The sequence below is a fragment of the Cetorhinus maximus genome, chromosome 11, assembly GCF_964194155.1.
Source record: "Cetorhinus maximus chromosome 11, sCetMax3.hap1.1, whole genome shotgun sequence".
Taxonomy (NCBI): domain Eukaryota; kingdom Metazoa; phylum Chordata; class Chondrichthyes; order Lamniformes; family Cetorhinidae; genus Cetorhinus; species Cetorhinus maximus.
Window position 1 is genome coordinate 125,002,732 of NC_135889.1, and position 24,739 is coordinate 125,027,470.

The 24,739-nt window shown below is 43.0% G+C and overlaps 1 protein-coding gene across 1 annotated transcript in view; it reads left to right on the plus strand.

Moving 5' to 3' along the window:
• Window positions 1-19,367: 19,367 nt before the first annotated feature.
• Window positions 19,368-24,739, plus strand: part of cxcr1 (chemokine (C-X-C motif) receptor 1) — a 38,499-nt gene continuing 33,127 nt past the window's right edge. Inside the window, exon 1 of the mRNA XM_078551407.1 lies at window positions 19,368-19,493. The gene's annotated coding sequence lies outside the window, so the exon portion shown is untranslated. The remainder of the gene's footprint in view (window positions 19,494-24,739) is intronic.

The following is a 24,739-nucleotide window of genomic DNA, read 5'->3' on the forward strand; positions in this document are numbered from 1 at the left end:
CTTTAAACTGGATTTTTCTTTTTAAAATATTGAAGAATGTTACATTATTTGGACATTGGAGCCTGCCCGAGAGTTTTTTAAAAGGGTCATAAGTTCACTATGGAACTATCAACAAGCAGGATCCTTCACCTGAGCTATATGGTACTAGAGAAGGAGTTATTTGTTTGTTTTGAGCTGCAAGGTTCTTTAATTAATGAAAAGCTGGAAGACATAAAGGCAATCACATGGCAGAGGCAAAAACATTAAGTTTGAACCAGTGGTTTTGCTTTCAGTCTTGTTGGGGAAAGGCTGAGAAGAGAAGGCTACCCTGACTAACGCTTTCTCCCTCTCTGTTTTGTGAAGCTGTATGTGGTTCTTGACCGGTAGCCACATAATCCTCATCTGAGTCTAGCTTGTCTGCATAATTTTGGATTTGCTAGCTGAGACAGGAAGAATTGGTCCAGCTAAACTCTCCTCCACACTGAAGCATCGTTGGTGAATTTCCCGACATCTACTGGGCCCAGCGGCACATTTTCACCCGTGGGAACTTCAGACCGACAGCATCGAACCTCCGTGAACTTTAATTTTGTTTTCCCTTTCTAAGATTTTTTTTTCCCACCCACCTGACTCTGCAGAGGCTTCCTGTGTGTCTTTTGTTTGTTTGTGTGTGTGTCCGTGTGCGTGCTGGGGATGTTTAAAAGGGTTAGTTACACTTCCGGATTTCAATTGTGTGTCAACCGGTTTTTGAAACTTGCTTAAAAGGGGTTTTGTTTCAAGATAAATTAATCATTCTGAGCTTTTTGAAAGATGCCTGGTCAGAGACTCTTTTCTTCTGGATACTAGAGGTTTAGGTACACACTTGGCCGTTTCAGTGAGAAAATTAAACATTTAAATTAATGGTACGGCCTATAGAGTAGTGGGGCTTGATAATTCACATACTCCTCCCATCCCGAACACATATTGGAAGGATTTACAGGCTGATAATCAACCTGTTTGGCCTCATTATGATGGCTTTCAAGTGGGACTTGAACCCAGAGCTTCTGGCCCAGGGGTGTAGGGACACTACCCACTGCACCACAAGATCTCCAGAACGGTGACTACACTTCAAAAATACTCCATCAGCTGTGGAGCACTTTGGGGTGTCCTGAGGTTGTGAATGTCACAAGATCCTGCCAGTCTTTCCCTCTTTGTGCTTCTGCATAATAACTGCAGGATGCAGATGACATAGCATTTGGCTGTTTCACAATTGGGTGCTGATGTTAATTTCCTCTTGTTCTCTTGTTGTCTCTGTTGGGTTTCTGTGGCTGATTTCATCACATTTTGGATTGCTATGCCACAGGTTCACCTTTGCCTTTTCACAAGCCCCTCACAGTCTAGCCATGCAGGGTGATGTAACTGTCACACAAAACTCTGTACCACGGTGAGATCGGTGCGAAAAACTGGTCCACAGTTAATACACCCGAGAACAAAATTGGTTATCGTCTAATCGGTTACATTATTATTATTATCCTAACCCCATGTCAGTTTGGTTTGATTGGGGGTTAACACTCTCTGCGTTAGAAAGCGGTGGGTTCATGTCCCATTCCAAGATGCTGAGCACATTATCTCATTTGTCACTTCGGTGTCAGTACTGAGGGAGCACTGCACTGTCAGAGGGTCGGAGGCTCAGTACTGAGGGAGTGCTGCACTGTCAGAGGGTCAGTACTGAGGGAGTGCTGCACTGTCGGAGGGTCAGTACTGAGGGAGTGCTGCACTGCCGGAGGGTCAGTACTGAGGGAGTGCTGCACTGTCAGAGGGTCAGTACTGAGGGAGTGCTGCACTGTCGGAGGGTCAGTACTGAGGGAGAGCTGCACTGTCGGAGGGTCAGTACTGAGGGAGTGCTGCACTGTCAGAGGGTCAGTACTGAGGGAGTGCTGCATTCCACAGAGAGCACAACACAAATACTAGTCTCGAAATGGGTTGGCGAGGTGGAAAACATGGCAAAGCATTCTGCATTATTCCAGGCTTCAATCAATCAACCATGAACACAACGGCAAGAAAATGGATATCGGTGGCAATAGTTACTGTTTAATTTTCAGCAAGTGTTACCCTGTCAAATGCAGTGATTTGTTATGCAGGCTAATAGGGGTGTTTCCATTCCATTCTGGTAACATTGAAATTGTGCCCTCCACACCCAAGTTTAGGTCATTCATATATGTCAAGAAGTACAAGGGTCCTAACATCGACCTCTGGGGAACTCTAACCACCCCCACTCCCCCAACATACATTCCTCCATCCAAAAATCAATCGCTCACCACTACTGTTTCCTATCACTCAATCAATTTCATTTCCATGCTGCCATTGTTCAATAGATGGCTATCCATTGACCAAATCAGGCAGCAGAAGACACTCTGAGAATCACAGTTGTTTTATTGTTAACCTGTAATTCAGTACAAATACCAATTTCCACTCTTCCCTTCTGGATCCCCTCCCTGTTTAGAAGCAAAAGCCCTCTTACTGAGAGGAAAGGAAAAACAGCTCTTAAGTACAGGCTTCAATGAGTATCACCTGCCCTCAATTCACTCTGAAGCTTGTCCTGGTTGTGGGTTCATGTCCCACTCCCGGAAACCAAGAACTGTGATTGTACTCAAAAGAGTTGCAATCTGTGACTGTTGATAACTCGAAAGAATTTTAACCTGAACTCCTAACAATTGTCATATTCACTTTCTTTTAAGAAAAAAAAAACAATTATAGTTAGACAAAGGTGCATAGAAATAAAGATCGGAAAAAATAATTACAGATTCCCCACTGTTACATAGAGAGACATTCCGTCTTCTAGAACCTTCAACAGCTTTTCTGTAGAGGCATTTCTCCCAATGAAACAATCCGATAGTTGATGACTAGTATCAACCCATTTTAGTGGGAGATTTCCTCCCTCTCCCAAATCTGCTTTAAGGTGGCTATGTCTAATCCAAGCCTTTTTTCATTTACACTTCTGTAGAATGATGGGTTATCTGTGTAACATTCTATTGGTATTGCTGTTTCAGTTTCTTCTTTATATAACACTTCTTCCAAGATCTTGGACAAATGGAACGCCAAGTCAACAGCATCAATGAGAGCAAGAATTCCAGCAGCTAGTGTGCTCTTCACTACTCTTCTCATTTTCTTTGCCTCCTATGCCAAGGAGTAACTTTTCCCATTCTCTCCCACAAGAAATATCACAAGTCCTCCTGCACTGGAAAACCCATCACCAAGGTTTGCATGCCAGGCCATCACTAAAAGTGATTAATTTCATGTTATTGAGATCACCCAAAGCTGGGGAATTCAGCATACACTTCTCTATTTTTAATTTTTAAAAAAGCTTTATTGCTTTCAAGCTGCCCTCCATCTTCAGATTTTTCTTGGCAAGACTAAGTTCCAGCACATTAAAGCTAGCACCTGGTCTTGTGTGTGTGCCTAACCAATTGATCTGTCCGCCTAGTCTCCTCAGCTGTTCCATATGATTCTTAGTAGCAGCTGCATTTTTTCGTCCGGATCTGGAAGGACTAATTGTGAGGGGATTGACATTGTCCAAGTAAGACAGATGTAAAATTACATCCGACTCACCCTGCTTAATCTCCAAACCCACATATTTGAAAGCCCCAGAAACCTGACTGCCAATTTTAAATTCCTTCCTAACTTGACTAATAACATTTTCTTCAAAGCCAATAGTGCCTCCCCCCCAATACCCCACAAAAGATCATCCACATACATCATAGGGGAGGCAGTGGCATAGTGCTTTGAATCCCACCATGGCAGATGGTGAAATTTGAATTCAATAAAGATCTGGAATTAAAAGTCAAACGATGACCACAAAACCATTGCTGATTGTTGTGAAAATCCATCTGGTTCACTAATGAAAGCTGGGCAAATTGTTTATGCAATTTCCAGATTAACCAGACTCTTACCTCCAGAGGTCAACAATATTTCTTGACGGGAAACTCCCAGTTTCCTCAACGGAATACAATAATGTCCAGATCCAGTGAACTGTAAGTTCACCACTTCAACAAAGACAAATGTCATTCTTCATGTCCAAACGCATCTTTGCTTTTTACATTGAAGACTCGCTTGGCAATACCGATATGTCACTCTGAACCGCATTCCTGCAATTTCACATGGGGGAAACCACTCTCTTTAAAGACGTTAATGTTGTGGAACAATTGTTGTGGTCACTTTGACAAATGAACCACGGGAGTCTCAGGTACAGGTCACGATCGTTTATTTGAGCAACTGCAAGGAGAGAACCACCCCAAAGCAGCTTGAGGTAGCACCCTGCTAAATTACAAGTATTCAGCATATTTATACATTACTGGTCATGCACGAGGTCATTGTTCAAATTTCAATCATCAGCATATAGGTTTACATTAAACAGATATCTTTGGTTCCAGGTACATACATCCCCTTTCATCCAGGCAGAGTCTTCTCTCCCTGTCTAAGCTGGGACGATTTGTCTTTTCCTTATCTGCTGAAGAGCACACTTAACCTGTCTTATTTCACCTTCCGACCACAGTCTGTCTGGCTCCCAAGATCTTTCTGGTGCTGCAGGCCCTAAGGGTGTACAAAGTTCATCTGGTAATTGTCACCTGATGGCAATGGCTGCCTGGAGATTCTAAGTAAATTCTTTTAATAAATTCTTACTGTGTTCCCCTTAACATTATCGTCCCCGAATCAAAAGCAGCTAGTGCTTTCATATTCCTTGACTTCATTTTTATCTGCTTTGTTAAGGGTTTCCCAATAACAGTTTAGCCAATTGACCCTACACACTGTTGAGGTACAGCCATTATCTAGTACATCACAATTGAATGAATCGGCAACCAAGATACTCATTGGCCAACTTAAGTTTTCGGTTACTAATACAATATTTTCATCATCAGAACTGTCTGTTTAATGAGTCGTTTCAAATACTTGATTCCTGATTTTTGGACAATTCCCTACATAGTGATATTTAGAGTTACACCAGAAACACCTATTAATTATTCCCCTTGTATTTCTGGGATCCAGTCTCTGTTGGCTATCAACTCAATCGATTAAAAGTACGACCCTCCTCAGAACATCTTCCAGCAATTCCTTCTTTGTACAAGTGCCTGTGACTAGGCCCCTGTTGATTTCGAGAGTCAGTGATCATGGTGCCCTCCATTCTCTGCACCACTGCAGAATTTCCAACATCTCTCACGAAGGTGGCTAGAAACGGTTGCTTCCCCCAATTTTCTTTTTATAGCAGCAGTCATTTGTTCAAAAAGAGAGTCATTGACACGACAGTGAACATCTGTCAAAACCAAAAGCCTATCCATGTGTGAGATTTGTGCACAGTCTAATAATTTGAATGCAAGCACAGGCTCCAGAATTTTTAGATCAAATTTTTTTAGTCTTTTATATAACTTCTCAAAATCCATGACGTATTCTTCTATGGACTGATTATCCATTTTCTTAAATTTATCAAATATTGACCATGCCCCATAGGCTTCAATTAAGTCATCTTTTTTGGAAATTCAATCTATAAGGTGTAGTAGAATCGTCAATCCCTCTTTGGTATCTAAGTCAGTTATATTCAGTTCCAAAAGTACGTTATTTTCTAATCTTACTTCTTTCTGGTAAAGACAAGGCCAAAGCCATACCTTGCATCCTCTTGGTCACAGAAGTGACCCAAGTCCAGAAGTGACTGCCCTTGACATCACATCAAGGCCACATTTGACCGAGTGTGGCATTAAAAGGAGCCCTAGCAAAACTGGAGTCAATGGGAATCGGGGGAAAACTCTCCACTGGCTGGAGTCATACCGAGCACAAAGGAAGATGATTGTGGTTGTTGGAGGTCAGTTATCTCAGCTCCAGGACATCACTGCTGGATGTTCCTCAGGGCAGTGTCCTTGGCCCAACATATTCAGTTGCTTCATCAATGACCTTCCTTCCATCATAAGGTCAGAAGTGGGGATGTTCGCTGATGATTGCACAATGTTCAGCACCATTCGCGATTCCTCAGACACTGAAGCAGTCCACGTCCAAATGCAGCAAGATCTGGACAATATCCATGCTTGGGCTGACAAGTGGCAAATAACATTTGCACCACACAAGTACCTGGTAATGACCATCTCGAACAAGAGAGAATCCTTGACATTCAATGGCATTACCGTCACTGAATCCCCCACTATCCTGGGAGTTACCATTAACCAGAAACTGAACTGGACTAGCCATATAAATACTACAATGGCTACAAGAGCAGGTCAGAGGCTAGGAATCCTGTAACGAGTAACTCACCTCCTGACTTCCCAAAGCCTGTCCACCATCTACAAGGCACAAATCAGATGTGTGATGGAATACTCCCCACTTGCCTGGATGAGTGCAGCTCCCACAACACTCAAGAAGCTTGACAGCATCGAGGACAAAGCAGCCCCGCTTGATTGGCACCACATCCACAAACATTTGCTCCCTCCACCACCGACGCACAGTAGCAGCAGTGTGTACCATCTACAAGATGCACTGCAGGAATTTACCTAGGCTCCTTAGACAGCACCTTCCAAACCATAATCACTACCATCTAGAAGGACAAGGGCAGCAGATAGATGGGAACATCAGCATCTGGAAGTTCCTCTCCAAGTAACTCACCATCCTGACTTGGAAGTATATTGCTGTTCCTTCAATGTCGCTGGGTCAAAATCCTGGAACTCCCTCCCTAACAGCACTGTGGGTGTACCTACACCACATGGACTGCAGTGGTTCAAGAAGGCAGCTCACCACCACCACGTCAAGGGCAACTAGGGATGGGCAGTAAATGCTGGCCCAGCCAGCGAAGCCCACATCCTGTGAATGAATAAAAATAAAATTTCCACCTCATTCTTCCATGGTTCGTATGGTTCTAATTTCAAGGAGACTGGTAGGTAATCATAGTTTGTGATCCTGCAGCGTGACTCAGCCATTTCACCTTAAAAGCTGCCAGGAGCTTTGCTCCAGTCAGAAACAGGGAGTGCTTTCTGTTTTCTATATCTTTCCACCTGAAGAGATCGAGGTCAATCCTCTACTACCATGTTTAACAGGTGGATGCCCAGGCAGCAGAAGACATTCTGTGAATTACAACTGTTTTATTGTTAAACTACGGTTCAGTACAAATACCAGTTTTCGCTCTTCCCTTCCAGATGTTTTCCCTGTCCGGAAGCAAAGACCCCCTGACTGGGGGAAAAGCTCAGCTCTTAAGTACAGGCTTTGTTGAGCATCACCTGCTCTCAATTCACTCTGAGGCTTAGCCTGGTTTACTCTTAAAGGGACTTGCATTTCTAACATTGTCAGGCACTGTCCCTTTTATTTCACGAGATCCAACTTTGCGGTTGTTTGATTTTGCACACGCAGCCACAAGTTGAGATACTGACAATGAAAGTAACTTAGAGGAGAGGTTAGGGCCAGGGTTTGTATGTGGTGTGACACCGGGCAGAAAAGGACTGCAGCCAGCACAAGGGTAAGGATAACGCAGGTGCTAGCTCGCCAGAGGGCAAGGCTACACACAGGTTCTGCTCAGTGAATTCAGATGAGGACTCAGTGGGAGCAGCCTCCACAGGAATGCTGAGTGGCACACACAACAAAATACTTGGGACATTGGGAAGACTGTCAGAAAGCCTGTGGTTAATTCCTGTGGATGGCTCTGGCACCAACTTGGCACAGGGTTTTGCACAGAGCTCAGAGCCCATCACTTTCAGCATGAAGTGGCCAATTCCATTGGTCTTGTGGACCCTGCCATGATGCAGTGTCCGGTGGCCAATGTTGCAGTTTTCATTGCAGCACAAGCAGGAGCCACCCGAAGTCAGGGTGCTGCAGTGGGAGCTCAGCTTGCTGCCATGCATGCTTGGACTGCTGCCATCATGGCTGTGGATTTCACTGTGTAAAGGGGGGTGTCGCAGGAGTCCAGAAATCTGTCCTCCAATAGATTACTTGGATTGTTAGTGTGCCACCTGAAGGATGCGGCAGTGACTCTATGGAGTACGAACATACTGTCCTTTCTCAGGAAGTTGGCCTCCCATCCTTGCCACACCAAAAGTGCTGTTGCCTATTAGCCAGCCAGCCCAGACTGCTGTCACCCATGTTGAGATGAAAACCAAAAGATGGAGACCAAGGAATTAAAGACCAATTAGCCTAACATCTTTGTCAGCAAATTACTGAAGCCTATAATTAAGGATAGGGTGACTGAGCATCTTGAAAATGTTCAGATGATCAGAGGGAGTGAGCAGGAATTTGTAAAAGGGGCATGGCCTGGTGAATCTGATTGAATTTTTGAAAAGGTGACTAAAGTAATGCAGAAGGGGAATGTCTATGGATATTATTTATATGGGCTTCCCAAAGGTATCTGCTAAAGTCCATCATAAGTGATTGGTAGCTAAAGTTTGAGCTCAAAGACTTGCTTAGGAAATGGGTGAAGTGGCAGAAGACACAGTGTAAGAGATGATGGGCAGGTACTCAAATCGGCAGGATGGGACTAGTGGTGCCACATAGGGGTCTGTGTTGGGCCTCAGCTATTCATCATATTTATTAATGATTTAGATGACAAGTTGCCAATGTCATTGTCAGCAGGGAGAAGGTGCACAAAATTAGGAAGAAATATTAATAGATAGTCTCAATGGGAAAAACTTTCACAAATGTATTTCAATGTTGGAAAATGTAAGGTCATCCATTTTGAACCTAAAAAGGATAGAATGGGAAACTTTCAAAATGGTGGAAAGCGAGAAATAGTGGTGGACCAAAGAGACTTGGAGGTAAGGATCTTAAAATGTCACAAAGCTACAGAAAAAAAAATCAAAAAGGCTAATAGAATGCTAGTGTTTATATCTAGAGGACTAGAAAACACTGGGTAGAAGTCATTCTACAGTTATACAAAGCCCAAGTGTTGTGAGCAGTTCTGGGCACTTAGCCTTAGGAAGGATTTATTGACCTCGGAAGGAGTGCAGTGTTGAATTACCAAGATGATACCTGGGCTCCAAGAGTTAAAAAAAGAGGAGAGGTTTTACAAACTAGGTTTGTACCCCGTGGAATTTAAAAGGTTAAAGAGTGATTTGATTAAAGTTTTCAAGTCCTCTGCAAGAATACAAAATAGGAAGAGAGGAGCTAAAGTAAGCATTAAGGGTGATTAAGAATTAATAATGGGAAACAATGAAATGGCAGAGACTTTGAAAAAGTATTTTGTATCTGTCTTCACAGTAGTAGACACTAAAAACATGGCAGTCATAGCAGAAGATCCAGGGACAAAAAGCAGGGAAAATAACCACTGACACCAGAGGAAAGGAAAACTAATGAGACTAAAGCTGACAAGTCCCTGGACTTAAAATAAAAATAGCTGGTAAAACTCAGCAGGTCTGACAACATCTGCAGAGAGGAATACAGTTAACGTTTTGAGTCCATATGACTCTTCATCAGAACTGAGGGAATATAGAAATGAGGTGAAATATAAGCTGGTTGAGGGGGGTGGGACAGGTAGAGCTGGGTAGAGGGCCAGTGATAGGTGGAGGCAAAGGAGAGATTGCCAAAGATGTCATAGACAAAAGGACAAAGGGGTGTTAACGGTGGTGATATTAGCTAAGAAATGTGCTAATGATGAAATTAAGGGTAGAAAGCAGGACGAGTGAGCAACAGTTAGCCCTAGTGGGGGTGAGGTGGGGGGAAGGGATCGAAATTGGCTAAAAGGTGGAGATGAAACAAAGGATGGAAATACAATTAGAATTTCTGGGACATACAACGCTTCTCGGACTGCTGTTCTCGTCGCATCCTGAGATCCACACTCAGTGCCTTGCGCCGCCATGTGAACACACTTGACCTCTCCCTCCAGCAGCACTGACTCACCCTATCTCTAAGCTGTCCTTGCCCCCAGTTTCATTTTATTCTTCATCTCATCCGATGCCTCAACAAGAAACTTTGTCTCTTTCTCCATACCCCAAGTCCCTGGACATGTTGGCCTGCATCCCAGGGTCTTAAAAGGGGCTGTGGAGATTGTGGATGCATTGGGTGTAATCTTCAAAAATTCCCTAGATTCTGGAAACATTTCAGTTGATTGGAAAATACTCATTTTCAAGGAAGGGGAGACAGAAAGTTGGAAACTATGGCTATTTAACCTAATGACTGTCATTGGGAAAATGCTGGAATGCATTATTAAGCAAATAGTAGTAGGATATTTAGAAAATCACAATATAATCAAGCAGAGTCAACATGTTTTTGTGAAAGGGAAATAGTGTTTGACAAATTTATTAGAGTTCTTTAAGGATTCAACAAGCAGGGTGGATAATGGGGAACCGGTAGATGTAGTGTATTTTGGACTTCCAAAAGGCACTTGATTATGTGCCACACAAAGATTACCACACAAAATAAGAGCTCATTGTTTTGGGGGTGATATCTTAGCATGGATAGAGGATTGGCTAACTAACAGGGAGGTAAATGAAATGTTGGCCTTTATTACAAGTGTAATGACTTGACATACTGGACAGGTTTTCAACAAGAAACAGATAAACTTTATTACAGAGAGCTTTTCAGATGCTACATGCTTGAACCAGGTCCTCGACAAGAAGACCCTCCTCCCGGATTACACACGCTTAGGGCTTATTGGTCGAAACGTCCAAGAACAATCACCCTGATAGTCAGTAGGAGAGGCTATACCTTCAGTTACTACATTTCCTCCCCCTTTAGTTTTTTTTACCGTTTCTATTTACAGAGAACATTTGAATATCCAACAACATATACATATATACAACTCAGGTAATTAAAGATTAAGTCTCTGAGGTGCTTTACATGTTTGGTTAGAACGATGTAGCTCTACCACTTGAAGTTCTTCCACAGGATTGACATGATCAGGAACAGTAACACAAGATACATCAGTAGAAAGTGGCAGTTCAGTGTTTGGCAACACTATAGAGTCATTGGGCGTGACTGTTCTAGGTCGATCTGTAACCTCTGGGATTAATGGTTCGATGTTAATCACAGGCGGAATAGCTGGTTGTTGGAATGTCTCTCTATTCTGAAGATGGCCCACATGTTTTCGAACAATTCAGTCTTCCACTTCCACCTGGAAGGACAAGGGACCAGTTCCTGAGACAATCGTTCCAGGAACCCAACAAGGTCCACTTCCAAAATTCCGCATGAAAACTATGTCTCCTACAGTAAACCTTTGAGCTTTGCCATGAATATCGTGATTCAATTTTTGATTACTCTGTTTTTTCTCTAACTTCTCCTCTAAGTTTGGAAACACCGGACTTAACCTTGAAAGTAGGTGGCATTTCATCAATAATTCATAAGGCATTGAACCCGTAGTTGAATGAGGTGTCGTACAATAACTGAGAAAAAAGCAGGAAAGTTGGGTTTCTGGAGTGCCTTCTGATCTCCAGCATCCACAGTATTTTGCTTTTACCTTCTGATAACCTCTACATTCCAGATTTGAAAATTTGCACAGAAACATAGAAAAATAGAAGCAGGAGTTGGTCATTTGGCTCTTTGAGCTTGCTCTGTCATTTAATATGATCATGGCTGATCCCCTATCTCAATGCCATACTCCTGCTGTCCCCATACCCCTTTTTGCCTTTAGAGACTAGAAGCCTATCTATTTCCTTCTTAAATATACTCATGACTTGGTCTCCACAGCCATCTGTGGTAGACAATTCCACAGGTTCACCACCCTGCGAGTGAAGAAGTTTATCCTCATGTCAATGGCCTACCCCGTATGCTGAGACTGTGACCCCTTGTTCTAGACCCCCCCAGCCAGAGGAAACATCATCCCTGCATCCAGTCTTTCTAGCCCTGTCAGAATTTTATATGTTTCAACGAGATACCCTCTCATTCCTCTCAACTCCAGTGAATACAGGCCTAGTTGGCCCAATATCTCCTCATATGTTACTCCTGCCATCCCAGGAATCAGTCTGGTGAGCCTTCTCTCAGCTAAACCATTTGATGAGGGATGATATGGTGCTGTTTTAATGTCTGATTTCATTTAAACTCATGAATCTTTGAAACTCTGTACTGGTAAATACTGTCCCATTATCAGAAATGATGGCTTCCGGTAGACCATGTGTACTAAAACATTGATGCAGCTTTTCAATAGTTGCGCTTGCTGTCAGTGATCTGACTTCATACACATCCAACTATTTAGGATGCACATCTACGATCAATAAAAACATGGTACTTAAGAACGGTCCTACATAATATGTAGTCTAACCCAGGATTGACTAGGCCACTCCCATAGATGCAGTGGAGCTGAAACAAGCAACTTCTGTTATTGCTGACAATGGAGACAGTGCTTGACCATGCTCTCAATGTCACTGTCAATGCCTGGCCACCAGACAGAGCTTCGCGCAAGCATTTTCATCTTTGATATGCCTGGATGTGCACTGAGAAGCTCTGTCAAGAGTGGTTCTCTTCCTTGCGAAGGGATGATGACTCTTGATCGTCACAAGATTCCATCTTGACAACTTAACTCTGTTTTTCGAGCATGGAATGGTCTCATCTCTTCAGACACTGGTGAATTTGACTACCCTTGCAATACAAGATCTCTGACTTTTGAACAAAATTGGACCTCTGTTCGTCCAATTTCTAATTTGCTTCACACACACAGGTGAAGAGTCGAAGAAATTCAGCACAAGCACAACTTCTTGTGCACTGGAGCATGTACAATGCTATCTGGTAATGGGAGTCGACTGAGTGCATCCGCATTTGCAATATGCAAGCCAGGATGGTACATAAAAGTATACGTGTAGGCAGACAATGTCAGAGCCCAGCGTTGCATTCTTGCTGATGTTATCGGTGGAATGTCTTTATCCTCACTGAATAAACCCATTAATGGTTTATGGTCCGACACAATGGTGAAATGTCCTCCATGCAGGTATTAGTGGAATTTCTTCACTCCGAATATCACCAATAAATCTTCCTTTTCTAGATGGGAATAACCCTTCTTGGCTGTGGAGAGGGTTCTGGAGACATAGCCAATGGGCCTTTCTGATCCATCTTCCATTCTATGTGATAACAAAGTTCCTACACCATAAGGAGAGGCACCACATGTTAATACCAATTCTTTCGATGGGTCGTAGCGTACCAATGAACATGACAAATGTAATAGCTTCTTAACTTTCACAAAGGCTTCTTTCTGTTGTGAATTCCATGACCAACGATGATTCTTTTTTAACAACAAGTGTAATGGTGCCAACATTGTTGATTAGTTTGGCAAGAAGCAGCTATAATAGTTGATCATACCCAGGAAAGACTTGAGTTTGGTTACACTGGTCGGACAGGGCACAACTTTGATTGCCCGAACTTTCTCTTCTACTGGATGCAAACCCACGGCATTCATCCGATGACCCAGGTAAGTAACTTCTAGCACTTGGAATGTACATTTCTTTCTTTAATCGTACACTGGCTTCCAAGAATCTTTTTAGCACTTCTTCCAGGCTGGCCAAGTGTTCGGTTTCAGTTGGCCCTGTGATCAGAACATTATCTAGGTATACTACCACTCGGTGAGGTCCTTGCAAAAGACTTTCCATTGTCCTTTGGAAGATTGCACATGCAGACGATACTCCAAAGGCTAGTATATTGATAAAGACCCTTGTGCTTGTTGATGGTCACATTTCCTCTAGATGTGTTATTTAGCTCTAATTGTTGGTAAGCATGGCTCATGTCCAGTTTTGTATAGGATTTGCCTCCAGCTAGCTTTGCATGTATGTTGTCTATCCTCAGGATAGGGTATTTATCTAGTTTGGCTGCCTTGTTCACAATCAATTTATAGTCCCCACAAATGCATATATTTTGGTCAGGCTTTACCGCTGGGATTATAGGCACTGCCTAGTCCGAGAATTGGACAGGCTGGATGATGCCCAGCTTTTCTAATCGGCACAGTTCTGCATCCACCTTCTCCTTTAAGGCATAAAGCACAGGTCTGGCCTTAAAGGAATGGGGTGTCACCTGAGAATCCATGTATATTTTTGCTTGCAAGCCTTTTAACTTCCCTAAGTTCCCTAAATACACTGTTGTATTTCTCTAGCAGTTCAGGAACTCCTCCTTCTCACAAGTGAAATGTTTCAGACCAGTTAAGCTTTATTTTTTGTCTTCTCCCAGAAGACTAGGTCCTTCACCTGTCACTATGATCACTGGAAGCTGGGCCGTCTGTTGCCTAAAGGACACAGGTACTGTGGTGATGCCCTTTACCTGTATGGATTCTCCAATGTATGTCCTCAATTGAGCCTTGGTTCGCTCCAGATTCAGTGGTTGGGTACCTTCAGTTAGGTATTTAAATGTGTGCTCTCCCGTCACTGTGGTCGAGGCTCCTGTATCTCCATTATTAGTGGCTTTCCATTCACTTGGATTGTGACAGTAATAGGTTCAGTTTTAACAGTAGTGACATTGTACAGGGAATAGATGTCGGTATCGGCAGCTTCAGGTCCTGGTGTATTATTCAATTCAATCATATTGGTTTGCTCCCTAATAGGCTGTTTCAATTTCGCCCTGCATTGCTTTATTACGTGACCTTTCTTATTGGCAGTAATGGCATTCTGCCTCCTTGAATCTGCAGGTGTCTGGTACGTGGTCACTCCCACATATATAACTTGAGTTGCTTGGAGTACCTTGGAGTCGCTGCGGAAATGTTCCTTCTAACAGCGGACATTCCTCTCGCTTTGCTGCTGTGTATCTAGTTTTCTCACCATGCCCAGCAGTAGGTTACCTGCCCCACATGAAGAACAGCGCCATGTTGTAAAGCCTCTGAGTCTCTCACAACACTTTCCATGGCTAGTGCTATTTCCAGGGCGCGCTTCAAACCGATGTCGACTTCTGTGAGTAAACAGTACTGAATGGCGCTATAATGAACTCCACAAACGAATCGGTCCCGCAGCATATCATTGTGTCTCCGAAGTTGCAGTGCTCAGTCAACTGCTTCAACTTTGCTGTATAGGTTGCGATGGACTCTCCTGAGGCCCTAACTCTGGAATTAAACTTAAACCTCTGCATCATTATGGATGGCTTCGGCTAGACATGCGTTTTCACAAGGTCCACTGTTATGGCACAGTTGATGATAAATGCTGAGCTGCTCAAATCGCAAAGGGAAACTTGAAACAACCGACACAACTGTTTTGCAATTTGTATAAATTTCGAGATGTGTGCCTTGAATTCAATAGTAATAAGACCACTGAGTCTTATAGGTTTCTTACAAAACTAAATTCTGCAGTTCTGGACGCCACATTATAGGAAGGATGTGATTGCACTGGAGTGGGTGCTGAGGAGATTCACCAGGATGTTGCCTGGGGTGAAACATTTAAGTTATGAAGAGAGGTTGGATAGACTTGGGTTGTTTTCGTTGGAGCAGAGAAGACTGGGGGGGGGCGACCTGATCGAGTTGTACCAAGATTATGAGGGGCATGGACAGGGTGGATAGCTATTCCCTTTAGTTGAAGGGTCAGTCACAAGGGGACATAAGTTCAAGGTGAGGGGCAGGAGGTTTAGGGGGGATGTGAGGAAAAACTTTTTTACCCAGAGGGTGGTGACGGTTTGGAATATGGTGCCTGGGAGGGTAGTGGAGGCGGGTTGCCTCACATCTTTTAAAAAGTTCCTGGATAAGCACTTGGCACATCATAACATTCAACGCTATGGGCCAAGTGCTAGTAAATGAGATTAGGTAGGTAGGTCAGGTGTTTTTCACGTGTCGTTGCAGACTTGATGGGCCTCTTCTGCACTGTGTGATTCTGTGATAAATTAAACCTTTATTAATAGAAGAAATGATTTTAAATACATACATAGATCTACAAATTACTACTATGATAACATCTAAATCCCCTGGTTAATCCAACTCTCAGTTACACTTTCGTTAAGGCAACAGTAAGACACATAGATTTTAAAAGGCCCAGGCAAAGAAACACGATGCCCTGAACAATCCAATTCAAAGTGAGTTTTCTTAACTTCAGTTCTTTGTAGACGGCAGCTTGAGGCTTAGATGCTGAAGGGTTTTCATACTTGTTTTAGATTTTAGAATGCCTACCCTTACACACAGCCTTCGCTCCTTTGTACATATTTTCCCCTTTGAATGCAATTGCCCATTGTTTCACTATGCCTTTGGACTTTACCTCTCTAATACTAAAAATATCTCATAGTACCAATTTTACCAGTAACCTTCGGGAAAAATAAACACACTGTTTCTTAACTTCTCCTGGCTAGATGACATATTTCACCCCTCCTTTGAAATCAATCAAGTCTGGTTTATTTAAAAATGCAAATGTTCCCTTTACACATGTGCTTAGCTACTTAACATTTCAAACCCAGCTTATCTTCTGTTACATCAGAGCCTTGACCAACTGCCTTTAATTCAATTAAGTCACACACGTGCACACAGACATAGATTCATAAGCACAGACCCCACTATTAATAAATTAATAAATTCCAATAAAATTACGAAAGTTATTATATCTTCCTGACATCCACAAATTCATTAAAGGACTTAGAATTGGGTGCGTTCAGGGCTGTCAGGCTGTGGATGAGATTGTATGCCTTGCTACCACATACACTCAAAAGGATTGCTTTCTGCTTCTCCTCTGAGGTAATTTTATTCGCTACAAAATAAAAACCAAGGTGGTCTACATACTGGCTCCAATCTTCCATAGTCACATTGTAAGGATCGATTTTGCTGAAGAGCATTACTTTTCTTTTTCCTTAAGATTTGATGCACTCACGTTAACAAGATGTTATGATGTGGCAGATGATATGAGCCAGGCAGATCAAATCCATGAAGGAAACTTGGTCGCACTATCACAATGGTATTGCAATTTGTTTTTATTATGAGATGCGTGCACTGAATTTAGAAGTATTAAGTCCACCAAGACCTTTAGAAATTATAAAAATTAAATTAAAATATTTATTAACAAAAGATTTCAATCGCATACATAAGACTACAATTACTACTATAATAACTCCTAAAATTCCTAATTAACCTGATCCCAGTTACACTCCCTGTAAGGCAACGGTCTCCAATAGATTTTAGATTTAAAACAAACGCAGCAAGTTAACGCAATACCTGGGACAGTAGAATTTTGGCTTTTCTCCAGCTTCAGCTTTGGTAGACAGCAGACTTATGCACAAATGCTGGAGGCTTCATTAAGGCTATTTCACACACTCCTGCTGGATCTTATATAGCCTTTTCCTGACACATAGCCTTTCATTCTCCTTTATATATGTTTCTTTCTTTTTAATATGTAAATTCTATTGTTCCATATGTCTTTGAAATTGTATCTCCCTCATAATATAAAAACTTTCATGTTGTCACTATATATTGTCAGTAACCTTTGGGAAAAATAAACACGTTCCTTAGCCTTGCTTATCTGGCTAGTTGTAAAAAGACTAAAATCCCTTTGAAATCCAAATATCCCTTTATTTATCTAAAAATCCACGTTCCCTTCACAGTTTATATGCTAAGCCAGCATCCACGTTTACCCAATAGCATGTCAAGCAACTAGCTTCTTTTGATGATTTAAACTTGCAGACTATTTGACTCCAAATGTAATTAAATCACACACAGACCCAACTATACTTACCCCCATAAACCTACTTCACAATAAATCAGAAAAATATTATGAAAACTATTATACTTTCATGACACAAGGCAAATTGCAGCGTTGGAGCTATTTTACCCTCGTCGCTAAATTATAATGACTTGATGTACTGGACAGGTTTCAACAAGAAAGAGAAGCTTTATTACAGAGAGCTTTTCAGTTGCTAAGTGCTTGAACCAGGTCCTTAACAAGAAGCCCTGCCCCCCTCCTCCAACCTCCGGATTATCCACACCTGGGGCTCATTGGTTGGAGCCTCTAAGAACAATCACGTGACCTCTGATAGACAGTAAGAGAGGCTATACCTTCAGTTACTACAGCAAGAGAATGGAGCATAAAAGTAGGGAAGTCTTGCTACAACTTTACAGGGTATTAGTGAGACCACACTGGAGTATTGCATATATTTTTGGTCTCCTTTCTTAAGGAGAGATACACCTGCATTGGAAACAGTTCAGAGAAGGTTCACTTGGCTGATTCCTGGGATTAAGGGGTCCTATGAGTAAAGGTTGAGCAGGTTGGGCCTATACTCACTGGAGTTTAGAAAAATTACAGGGTGACCTTATTGAAACATATAAGATTCTGAAGGGGCTTGACAGGGTAGATACTGAGAAGATGTTTCCCCTTGTGGGGGGATTTAGAACTGGGGGCAATGTTTAAAAATAAGCGGTCTTCTATATAAGGTGCAGATGGGGAGGAATTTCTACTCTCAGAGAATCTTTAGTCTTTGGAATTCTCTTCCCCAGAGAGCAGCGGAGGTTGGGTCATTGAATATGTTCAAGGCTGAGTTAGACAGATTTTTAACAATCCTTGACAAAGGAGTCGAGGATTCTGGGGGGAAGACAGGAAAGTGGAGTTAAGGCTCAAACAGGTCAGCCATGATCTAATTGATTGGCAGAGCAGGCTTGAAGGGCAGAATGGCCTACTCCAGATCCTATTTCTTATGTTCTTAAGGGGGACTGATAGTGTAGATATTTTCTTACTGATTGACGAGTTTAGGACTAGGGTAAAATATTATTCAGAAGTAAAATTAGAAAACACTTCTGCACACAAAGAGTTGCAGAATTTTGGAATTCACTTCTGATTTGATTTCATTTGATTCCATTTCCAACTGATTGATTAATTGAAAGCTTTGCATTAACTGAAGACATTAAGGGATGGGGCAAAGGAGGTTATATGGAGTTAGATTGTAGATCAACCACGATCGAATTAAATGGTGGAACAGTCTTCAAGGGCTAAATGGCCTTCTCCTGTTCCTATTTTCCTGTCTAGTACGTTGCTTTTCATTCTTTCATGCCTTTTGAGTGTTGCTAGCAAAGCCAGCGTTAGTTGCTTACCCCAATTGCCCTTGAGGAGGTCGTGGTGAGCTGCCTTATCAAAGGCCTTTTGAAAATCAAAATACATTGCATCTACTCTTCCTGTTCATAGAATTCAATAGCAATTTTCCTATTAAAATCCTTGCTGACTATTCTTTATTATATTTTAGGTTTCAAGGTAATTACACAAGATTCTTAAATGCAATATCAGCTGATCTGCTAATTCTGCAGGAAACTGCTTTCCCAAACGACTACCAACTCGAATTCAACACATTCGAGCTCCAATTCTAATTGTAACATTTCTGTTCCATGTTAATGTTACAAATATGATGTGTTGCAAATTGTCAGTTATGGCAATCTATGGGATTTTATTTAGAGCACTCGAGCCACTATTCATACAGATTTTGCATTTTCTCCTTTAAATTATTTTAAGTATTGCAACACCCTTCCTACTTTATAGAACACCCCCCTGTTTAACAGGACACACACTGGACAGTCCTCTCACTCTTTTGCAGAAATATCAATGCGTTCACATCACCAAACATTGTAGAAGCCTCTGAGCTGTTGTCTAACTGCTGGTATGTTTGACAGTCAAGAAAATCATCTTATGAACCCACAGATGGGCTGGTAAGATGAATCACCCTTTGAGAAGGTATGTAGATATTAATCAGCAATTTAATTGAATTGATTTTGCAAAAAAAAAAATCATTTTGTGCTCAGCAAGCTGGGGCAGGTTGATGTTGGAATCGGATGGCTCACTCAATCACTCAAATATACAGGGGTGTTTGGACCCTGATTTAGACAGCACTTGTGATTGGAGCTTCAATAGGCATGAACTTGAATAACATTTTCTAATAGAATCGTAGATTGGTTACAGCACAGAATGAGGCCATTTGGTCCATTGTTTCTGTGCTGGCTTTCTGCAAGAGCAACTCAGCTAGCCCCGCTCTTTCACCTGAGATGCTTATCCAATTCTCTTTTGAAGGCTCAATTGAGTCTACCTCAATCACACTTTCAGGTAGTGCATTCCACACACTGACCACTTGCTGCATAAAATAACTTTTCCTCACATTGTCAAGAAGATATAATAATTTTCATAATGTTATTGGAGTTTATTGTAAAATAGAGTAATTGCGGGATGTGTCTACGTGTCTTTAGGTGCAGAGCTTTTAGCTTGGCAGGTGGGCATGCGCCCGACCCAACTGAGCGTAAAATGACGTGCGGTGACGTCAGCCGAGTGTGCTGACGTCCGTCACTGCGCAGTCGCACTAAAAGGCCTATTAAAGCCGACTAAGGCCATTAACTTAACAACTGACTTTAATTTTTCACTGCCCGTTCAACCTAATGATCCACGAGCGGGATGAGGTTTCCAAAAGCAAATACAAATAAAATAAAAACTTTATTTTTTAATTAAAAACACGTCCCTGCTCATGTGACAGAGCATGAGGGGACATGTTTCATTACATTTTTCTGTTCTTTTCTTCAGCTCTGTGCCTCAGGGAGATTATTCTGTGCTCTCCCGCGCGCCTTCGCGAAGTTCGCGCTAGGCCTGCTCGCTCTACCACCCCCCCCACCCTTCCCCGACCGCACTGCGACTGCTCGCATATCACGCTGGGCAGGCCTTAATTGGCCCACCTGCATAAAATCGCGGAGTGCTGCCGATTGCGGGCGGCGGTTGGCTTCCTGACCACCCACCCCCGCAGATCCCGCGTGCCTGGGGCAAAATTCTGCGCTATGTGGCTGTATGTGTGCGTGTGGGAAATTTAATTGAATTAGAGGCAGCTAACCTGGGTGCTTTGATCTAAGAGAGGTTATGTTCGAAATGTTTTTTAGATAAATATGGGGATGTTTAAAAACATAGGTGTCAAGGGAACATTTGTATTTTGAAATAACCCAGACTAGATTGTTTTCAAAGGAGGGGTGAAATGTGTCACCTAGTCAGGTGAAGTTTAGAAACAGTGTGTTTATTTTTCCCAAAGATTATTGGTAAAACTTAGCGCTATGAGAGGGTTTTATTATCAAGGAAATAAAGTCCAAAGACATAGGCCAGAATTTTATGGCCGGCCTGTGGGATCGGCGGGAACAGGCTGGTGCGGTCGGGAAGCCACCCGCGATCGGCTCCTCACCGCGATTTTATATGGGCAGGCCAATTAAGGCCCGCTCAGTATAAGACGCGGCAGCGGCAACAGGGAGAAAGGGCAGGCAGGGGATGGAGCTCAATGTCTGCCGGGTCCAATGGCGACCCGGCGGCCGATTCAAAAGTGGCCGTGGCAGCCATGTGAAGGCTACCAGTGAAGCACTTGCACCTCGTCATGGAGCTGGTGAACATGGCAGGTGGGAGGGCAGGTCGGCGGGGCAGTCAGCCCAGCGTTTTTCTGATGAGTGTCTCACTGCCCTCCTGGAGGAGATGGCAGCACGGAGAGAAATCCTTGTCCCCGGGGATGGGAGGAGGAGGACCCCCCACCTGACCAAAAGGGCGTGGAAGGAGGTGGCATCCAGGGTCAGCAGCCATGATGTGGTGAGGCGCACTTGGGTGCAGTGCCGGAAGCGCTTCAATGATCTCTTGTGATCGGGAAGGGTGAGTACCGTGTTGGCATGGGTTACTTAGCACAGCAGTTAGGAACTGACCCCGCCCCGCACCCCCCCCCACCACACCCCCTCCCCCCACCACACCCCCTCCCCCCAGCCTTTAAGATCTTACAAGTGCATGAAAAGGCCTTCAGCATCTATGCCTCAAGCTGCTGTCCTCAAAGGAGCGAAGTTAAGAAAACTCACTTGGAAAGCCACTTGTTCAGGGTATCGTGTTTCTTTGCCTGGGTCTTTTAAGACCTGTGTGTCTTACTGTTGACTTAACGAAAGTGTAACTGGGAGTCAGATTGATCAGGGGATTTAGAAATTATCGTAGTAGCAATTTGTGAATCTGTGTATGTATTTAAAGTCATTTCTCTTATTTATAATTGTTTAATCTAGTTTTATAAAAACCTATAAGACTTGGTGGTCTTATTACAAATGAATTCAAGGCACATATCTTGAAATTTATACAAATCGAAAATTAGTTGTGACAGTTATTTCAAATTTCCCCCTGGGATTTGAAAGCTCGGCATTTACCATCTGCTGTGTCATAACACATCGCCTCTGGTCCTTTTACCTTAAATCGGTGCCCTCAGGTTCTCTATCCTTTCACCAATGGGAACAGTTTGTCTCTATCTATTCTGCCCAGACCCCTCATGATTTGGAACACTCCTATCAAATCTCCTCTCAAGCATCTCTCATTTTGCCCCTGTCAGCTCTTTGAAAGAGCTTTTCAATTTCAGGACAATTCATGACCCATAGTTGTGTACAGGCTAGAACCATGCACACTGGATTATTACGTAGCATTTTGTTCCAGATCCCTGAAAGCTGTCTCCATCTCAGCCCATAGCAGATTTTGGAGCCTTTTATTCAGTCAGGTCAGTAAGGGGGGGATGGGCTCAGGTAGCAAAGCGCACAATCCCCTTTTGCCAATCTTCAAAAATTCAATGGAAGGAGGAGAGAAAAGATGAGAAGTCAGAGAGGAAAAAGTTAAACTTGCAGATTCTGATCAAAAGTGAAAACCAAAAAAAAAATTTGAGATCAACAAATATGGACGACCAGTCCCAAAAAGAGAAAAGGCTCGTCAGAGCCAATCCCCATCGCCTGACAACCTGTCCCTTCATTCCCCGTCACACTGATGGGTACACCACACATCTTCAGCTCCCCTTGCTATAAAAAGAAAGTGAAATGACTAGAACGATTGTTTAGATGAGTATTCTGGAGGGCTGGGGAAGGATAAGCAATTCAGGTAACTTTTGTTGATGGAAATTCTTATGTCTTGTTGGCTGCTGGGCATCATACTCCTGAATCCTTTCCAATCTGCTTGGAACGATGTGGAGAAAAGAGGAGATCAGAGCATCAAGAAGAGTGAAGCCTGATGTCAAAGTACTATTGATATAAATGCAGGCTGACATTAAAGTGATATTGATGGGGCTATAGGCTGATATTAAAACGATATTGACAGGGCTGGAGGCTGATATTAAAATGATATTGACAGGGCTGGAGGCTGATATTAAAGTGATATTGATAGAGGTAGAGGCTGATGTTAAGATATTGACAGGGCTGGAGGCTGGTATTAAAGTGATATTGATAGAGGTAGAGGCTGATATTAAGATATTGACAGGGCTGGAGGCTGGTATTAAAGTGATATTGATAGAGGTAGAGGCTGATATTAAGATATTGACAGGGCTGGAGGCTGGTATTAAAGTGATATTGATAGAGGTAGAGGCTGATATTAAGATATTGACAGGGCTGGAGGCTGATATTAAAATGATATTGATAGAGGTGGAGGCTGATATTAAGATATTGACAGGGCTGGAGGCTGATATTAGAATGATATTGACAGGGCTGGAGGTTGATATTAAAGTGATATTGACAGGGCTGGAGGCTGATATTAAAGTGATATTGACAGGGCTGGAGGCTGATATTAGAACGATATTGACAGGGCTGGAGGCTGGTATTAAAGTGATATTGACAGGGCTGGAGGCTGATATTAGAATGATATTGACAGGGCTGGAGGCTGGTATTAAAGTGATATTGACAGGGCTGGAGGCTGATATTAGAATGATATTGATAGAGGTAGAGGCTGATATTAAGATATTGACAGGGCTGGAGGCTGGTATTAAAGTGATATTGATAGAGGTAGAGGCTGATATTAAGATATTGACAGGGCTGGAGGCTGGTATTAAAGTGATATTGATAGAGGTAGAGGCTGATATTAAGATATTGACAGGGCTGGAGGCTGATATTAAAATGATATTGACTGGGCTGGAGGCTGATATTGAAGTGATTTTTGTTTATTCATTCACGGGATGTGGGCTTCGCTGGCTGGGCCAGTATTTATTGCCCATCCCTAGTTGCTCTTGAGAAGGTGGTGGTGAGCTGCCTTCTTGAACCGCTGCAGTCCATGTGGTGTAGGTACACCCACAGTGCTGTTAGGAAGGGAGTTCCAGGATTTTGACTCAGTGACAGTGAAGGAACGGTGATATATTTACAAGCCAGGCTGGTGAGTGACTTGGAGGGGAACTTCCAGGTGGTGGTGTTCCCATGTGTTTGCTGCTCTTGTCCTTCTAGATGATAGTGGTCGTGGGTTTGGGAGGTGCTGTCAAAGGATCATTGGTGAGTTCCTGCAGTGCATCTTGCAGATGGTACACACTGCTGCTACTGTGTGTCGGTGGTGGAGGGAGTGAATGTTTGTGGATGTGGGGCCAATCAAGCAGGCTGCTTTGTCCTAGATGGTGTCAAGCTTCTTGAGTGTTGTGGGAGCTGCACGCATCCAAGCAAGTGGGGAGTATTCCATCACACTCCTGACTTGTGCCTTGTAGATGGTGGACAGGCTTTGGGGAGTCAGGAGGTGAATTACTCGTCGCAGGATTCCTAGCCTCTGACCTGTTCTTGTAGCCACAGTCTTATATGGCTAGTCCACTTCAGTTTCTGGTCAATGGTAACCCCCAGAATGTTGATGGTGGGGGTATCAGTGATGGTAATGCCATTGAACATCAAGGGACGATGGCTAGATTGTCTCTTGTTGGAGATGGTCATTGCCTAGTACTTGTGTGGCGCAAATGTTACTTGCTACTTGTCAGTCCAAGCCTGCATTTTGACATGGACTGCTTCAGTATCTGAGGAGTCGCGAATGGTGCTGAACATTGTGCAATCATCAGCGAACATCCCCACTTCTGACCTTATGATGGAAAGAAGGTCACTGATGAAGCAGCTAAAGATGGTTGGGCCGAGGACACTACCCTGAGGAACTCCTGCAGTGATGTCCTGGAACTGAAAAGACCAGCCTCCAACAACCACAGCCATCTTCCTTTGTGCTAGGTA